This window comes from Morone saxatilis, unplaced genomic scaffold (genome assembly GCF_004916995.1).
Source record: "Morone saxatilis isolate NCDOM2014 unplaced genomic scaffold, NCSU_SB_2.0 Contig10, whole genome shotgun sequence".
NCBI lineage: Eukaryota > Metazoa > Chordata > Actinopteri > Moronidae > Morone > Morone saxatilis.
In genome coordinates, this window is record NW_023339652.1 from 17,279,991 (window position 1) to 17,285,275 (window position 5,285).

Here is a 5,285-nt window from a genome sequence, read left to right on the forward strand (position 1 = left end):
CAACCACCGTCCATTTGTTTCAGTACACGACTTCAAACTGAAGAAGTTCATGATTTAGGGGATATGCTTGGGTGAGATATATATTATAGTACTATATACTATTACATTAGTACCCTGTAAAACTATAATGAGACAGATAAGCGTGCATGAGTAAGTACCAAGTATACATTGAACGTTCAGTTTAGTTTTTCATCCCTATTATTTTTTTGCTTTTTAACTAATTATGTTTGGCCCAGGCCATGTGCTCTAAACAAAGGATTTTTCCAGAGGCCTTGTTGGAGCCATATAAGCCTGTTTGGAGTGACTGAAAGTCATAAAACTCTAGTTGATTAAAGTCACAATTATTATGTATATATATATATAATACTAATTCCTTAAGTTAAATGACCTTAACATTTTTACTTTAACTAACCTAATACAATTTTGTATTAAAAACAAATGTAATTAAAATCAATGTTTCCTTTATATACTATTAATTAATTAATTTTTTCTTAAAAAATGATTATCAAGATTATCAAACTCGTTGTAATTGCAATTCATTTAACAGTTGACAACTAATCAATTAACTGGCTAATCGTTGCAGCTCTACAAATTGATCTCACAAAAACACAGGCAGCTTTTCAGGCTGCATCATCTAAACATATCTCCCTCCCAAACCCGTAAGAAACCCCCTTTCAGCTCTCTCCATTCTGCTGCTGTGAACACTTCCTGGTGTCAGCGCTCCCTCGGTCATGCTCCGCAATGCCTCGTTCTGAACACGAATCAAAGCAAACAAGGAGAGCGTGCGTGTGTGTTTTATGTGTGTGTGAAGTGGGGAGGGTGGGGAGGGTGGAGGAGGGTGCTGAGGGAGAAAACATACAACTATCAAGGGCTTGTAGTCTCTCCCGGCTAAATCACATCTACGACCCACCGACTATCGCTTTTTCTTCTCTGCCTCTTTACGTTTCTGTGTTTATATCTCGCCCCCGCAGCCCATTTCTCTTCCCCGTCTTATGGTTTAATTGCCATGACCAGCAGACATATGGACGGTGGGCTGTTGCCAGAAAATGTTACGTCTTTGTTAAAGCCCAACCTGATGTTCTGACAGTGCAGCCGCTCTGCTAAATGAGAGCAAAATAACAAACATACAGAGTGAGTTAAGGACAAATACAGTGAACTTATTATTATTATCTCATTATATCAACACTCTCCCTCGCTCCGTCTTTCCTCCCTCACCTCCTCTCTAATAAAGACGTGGGAAGTTTTCTCCTCCATTACCCGTGCCCTGCTGAGGTTCCATTTCACGTCCTCCCCAGGCCAGTTGTATGCCAAGCAGCTCAGTGCCAGCCCTGGACTCTCCCTGCCAACTCGCCCTCCATCCTGCAGGCTGCTTAACAATGCAATCTGCGCTCACCTCTGACCAGACCGGCTCCATTCACAGTCTTATCACTGTGCCTCGAAGAAGGCACGCAATGCAGTAAAAGACTTTAGAGGTGTATATACCGCAGGAAGGAAAACACAGCAATGTAGTGGTTAATAAAAAAGTGATAGTTTGTGATCTCCAGTTATTGCGCGGCATGTTAGAGGCGGGGGGCTTCCATCCATTCAACTGGCCAAACTGATTTAAAATTTTAGTATTATCATTCCTCATCCTCAGAGGATGATTCTGTATCATTTTCATGATCCCTTACAGTTTTGTTTGATGCCAATAGCTGTGAGTAATTTGGCAGAAGAAAATTCAAATAAAAGTTTTTTTCCATCCTGCCCCCCTTATGTGATTATTAGGAGTTGGTTGCAAGATAAGCAGTGGCTGGCACCAATTCTCCAGTCAGAATACCAAAAGAAGAACTGACGTACCATAAATCTTCCATTAATAGTCTGGGCTTTTATTTGCTTCAGTCACTGAACTCAACCTGCCTTTATTTGGGACAGGCTTCTATATGGGACAGGCCTTTAATTCCTTTTGCACAAAACTCAGGCTCAGCAAAGATGGGATATAAAATTGCTTATTAAAACCAGTATCAATGTTACTTGTATAAAAATTAGAGCACATCAATTATGAATTATTAATTTGATCCTTTAATACTTGGTGCTCCTAGTTTCTTTAAAATTAACTGAATGATCTAACAACGTATAGCATGTCCATTTTGACAAAAACAGCTTAGAACTTGTTCAATACCAGACCAGGCATCTAATTGAGACCTGCGTTTATTTGTCAAAAAGCGTAGCCACACCAGGCTGATAAAGGGTCTAATTTGGACCTTACTTTCAATAGAAGTTAATGGCAATTAAAAGAGTAGCAGTGGAAAAAAGCAGGATGGAAACATGACATTTCTGTTTGTTTCATTAATGAGCGTTGTTTTCGAAACACAATTACTGACAGGTCAAACTTTTGGTCTAGGACAACCTGTCTTGAACTAAATGTCCAGATTTCATTAAATGTGCTTTGGATATTCATGATCCTGGAAGGATGAAAACTTCTGTGACACTTTTTCTCGAAAGCCACCATCAGGCCAGAATTTTCAAATGATTTTAAACTTTTACTGGCAGATAACCATGAAATTTCATGGACACAGTCTGGCTCCCCAGAGGATAAACCCTTACCATTTTGGACACTCAGTGAGCTTTACTGTAGTGTTATGAGCCAGAATGTCAACAACGGACACACCATTTCTCATAATCTAATTTATGGACCACTGTAAAATCTGCAGAGCATATTTATACTCCCCAGAGAATGAACACTTTCCATTCCAGACTCTTAATGAATCTTTACCGAAGTGCCATAGGCCAAAATGTCAACTTTAGACACAATATATGCCATATCCCAACAAGGCAGAAATTTACGTTTGGCTCTCTCGGGTGTAATGAACGCTGTAGCCTCTCAACAACACTAGCGGGGGCTTTGATGCTAAGTAGCCATAGAAGAGTCCAGTTTCAATAACATTAATGTCAGCCAGAAAAGGTGAGTCCACTCCAAAGCTAATCGCTGAGTGATCTGACTTTAGGTGGAGTTTCCCTTCACCACTTCCCTGCATGATACATTGTGTCAGATCGCTCATTGGGCCTTTCATGAGTTGCTTTGAGAACCATCGTCCTATGTTTCCCATCCCTCACGAAGCCCAGCGTTTGCTGAGGAAATATTTGAGAAGTGTCCGTTACCGAAGCTGTTATGAAAGTCTTCAAACAGCCAAAAAAGTTGGAGTCTGGTCTAGCCTGAGAGGGCAGCTGGCCAGGGAGATGATGACTGTGGAAAGCAACTGGGGAGGTTGGCTGAGAGCTGGAACAGGCAAAGCTCAGGACAAACAAAAGCCTGTGTCACTACTTTTATAGTGAGTGGAGGGTAAACACATTTCATAATCAAATGCGCACTTGCCCAACCTACGCGGACACTGACTCATTTTTTATTGCATGTTTGCATTTGTTTGTGGTGGCAGGGCCGCGATACTGCATTCGACAGCAGAACCGAAGAAGGTGATCGCTCATTAGTTTCTTTGTTCCTGTCTTACTCTTTTATCTGTCTGTGGTTTTCCTGCCCCGTCTCTCTCTCTCTCTCTCTCTCTCTCTCTGCAGCGGTGTAATGTCTGCAGCTCTCGCCCTCAGCTGCCGCCTGCGTCACTTCCCTTCCTGGTCGGCTGTCATGTAAACACGAGCACACCCCTGCTCACAGGCGCGCTCTCACATACAAGCTCAAACACACACACTCGCACAAAAACACACACAAACACCCAGTCACATGGGAGCTGCTAATTATGACCACATAAACCCAGCGGAAATGCAACTTTCACAGCTGGCTGTTTGAGCTACGCTCACGTTGAAGCACATAATTCACAGACAAAAAAAAAAAGAAAACATACCATTTACTTCAATTATTCAGCAAACGCACACGAGAGGGAAAGAAAAAGTAATGGGCTCATTTCTCAGATTAGCCTCCGATGCTGGGCTACAAATAGCAAAGGTTTTTCTGTAGCAGCGCTGGTGAGGAGAAAGGACAGAGAATGATGGAGGGAGGAAGCTGCATAAATTGGGAAAAAAAAGGGAAGAATTGGTTTGAGCGCCCGGCCATTCGAAGCAAACACCACATGCTCATTTATATCCGAGTGAAACAGACCTATTTGTTGAGACAAGGCGAGCATAAACATCTGACAGACGTCATGCATAGTCTGTGACGCAGATGGGAAAGTCTGTCTTCGGTAAGCACATGCATGCACACACACAAAAACAGATAAACAGGAACACACACAAGCAGGCAGGCCATGTTAGACTCCACTGACACACTCCAGCCATTTCAAGCATGTCACTAATCTGAGGTTCAGGCTCATTGGTGGAATTCTGTGCATATAAGTTTGCCAAGTAATGCTCTCAAGGTCGGAAATAACAGCTTAGAGCTCCGAAAAGTTCGCTTCAAAAGGCTGATGGATTTGTTCTCGGCTAATAAGGCCAAACACAGCAGGATTAATGCTGGTTAATGGTTAATGCTGCGGGATTATTGCAAATTTCATTATCATGCAAGTGCTGGAGGACAGCAAAACTTGTGTTCTGCCCCTGCTTGTACTTGTCAGGGCACAGTTGTTGATTTGTTTACCAGGGAGTGTGAGATAATTCCTCGATTCAGAGGAAATGGTGGTGGTAAAAAAAAAGAAGAAGGACGTTCACCTTCGGGTTTCTACCGAAGCAGGAACCAGTTCAACACTATAAAAGTTCAAGTACTGACGCAGTTTAATCAGTTCTCTGAACTGACTCTTTCTTGGTATAATTCATACTGAGAAAACACTGCTTCATAATGCACTACAGAGTAACTGTTTGGCTGTTACATAATGTCTGTCCTAGATTCTAAAGCTCATACCACATATTTCACTGTACAGAAATTCATTCAATTGAATGCACACAATCCCCTCAACGCTATGCAAGCAGTAACAGGAAGTGGAGAAACTGCTGACTGTTCATAACGGGCCCAAACCTTTACAATTATAAGATGATAGAAAGTAATTCAATATCGAATGGGGTTCTTGACAGGCTCAAAAGTGCCTCGACAGAAACAGCTGTGTGTCCATTCTGTTTCTCTCAGGGCTGCAGCAAATTATTATTTTTTATTATCGAGTCATTTTCTGAAGATTTTACAATAAATTAAAGCTGCTCTGGCTAATATTTTTATATTAAAAAGGTGCTGTAAGCGATATTTATTTTGTTAAAATAAGTGTTAAATAGCTACATTGGGGATGAGCCAGTACACCATTATCTGTCTTTGTATCTGTTCAACCAACTAAATTACCTGTATTCATATCCTCAGAATGGGCGGGGCTTAAATC

General features: G+C 41.5%; 1 long non-coding RNA gene across 1 annotated transcript in view; it reads right to left on the minus strand.

Moving 5' to 3' along the window:
* The window catches only part of LOC118339942, a 52,058-nt gene that overhangs the window by 44,257 nt on the left and 2,516 nt on the right, over positions 1-5,285 (minus strand). The window lies entirely within an intron of this gene.